Raw genomic sequence first — 1,080 nt, forward strand, 5'->3', positions numbered from 1 at the left:
TAGAGACAAGGTTTTGCCATTGTTGCCCATGCTGGTCTCAAGGTCCTGGCCTCAAAACATCTTCCTGCCTTGGCCTCCTAAAATGTTGGGATTACAGGTGTGAGCCACCACGCCTGGGCCTTAATCTACTTTCAGTGATGTTGAGAATGATCAGTAAATTCAGAGTGTCTGTCAATTAATTATAAGGTTCTTCATTGTAGGTCAGGCGCGGTGGCTCACGCCTGTAATCCCAGCACTTTGGGAGGTCAAGGTGGGAGGATCACCTGAGGTCAGGAGTTTGAGACCAGCCTGACCAACAATGTGAAACCCCATCTCTACTAAAAATAAAAAAGTTAAAAAAATTAGCCTGGTGTGGTGGCAGGCGCCTGTAGTCCCAGCTACTCAGGAGGCTGAGACAAGAGAATTGTTTGACTCCGGGAGGTGGAGGTTGCAGTGAGCTGAGATTGAGCCACTGCACTCCAGCCTGGGCGACAGAGCAAGACTCCATCTCAAAAATAAATAAATAAAAGGTCTCCATTGTGTTAGTTTCTGGTGTCTGCTGTTACAAATTACCACAAATTTTGTGTTTAAAACAACATACATTTATTCTCTTACCATAGAGACATTTATTCTCTATCAGCCAGAAGTCCAAAATCTAGGTTTTCAATAACACAGTGGTACAACAACAACAACAATAACGACAACAAAAACCTAGGTGTCAGCAGGGCACTGCCTCTGGAGGTTGTGGGTAGAACCCTTCCTTGCCTCTTCCAGCTTCTCACAGCTTCTGTTCCTTGGCTTCCTTAGCTGCATCACTCCAATCTCTGCCTTTGTGGTCATGTAGCCTCCTCCTCTTCATGCGTCTGTGTCTTTTCCTCTTCTATCTCTCATAAGTGCACATGTCATTGGATGTACTCCACCTGGATAATCCAGGATGAACTCATTTCATGACCCTTAACTGAAGTTAAAGAATGAATTCACGTAATGAATTACATCAGCAAAGATCCTTTCCTGAAACAAGGTAACATTCACAGTTTTCAGGGATTCGGCCATGGACATATTATCTTTTTTCTTTCTTTCTTTCTTTCTTTCTTTCTTTCT

This window comes from Colobus angolensis, unplaced genomic scaffold (genome assembly GCF_000951035.1).
Source record: "Colobus angolensis palliatus isolate OR3802 unplaced genomic scaffold, Cang.pa_1.0 Scaffold77, whole genome shotgun sequence".
NCBI classification, from domain to species: Eukaryota; Metazoa; Chordata; class Mammalia; order Primates; family Cercopithecidae; genus Colobus; species Colobus angolensis.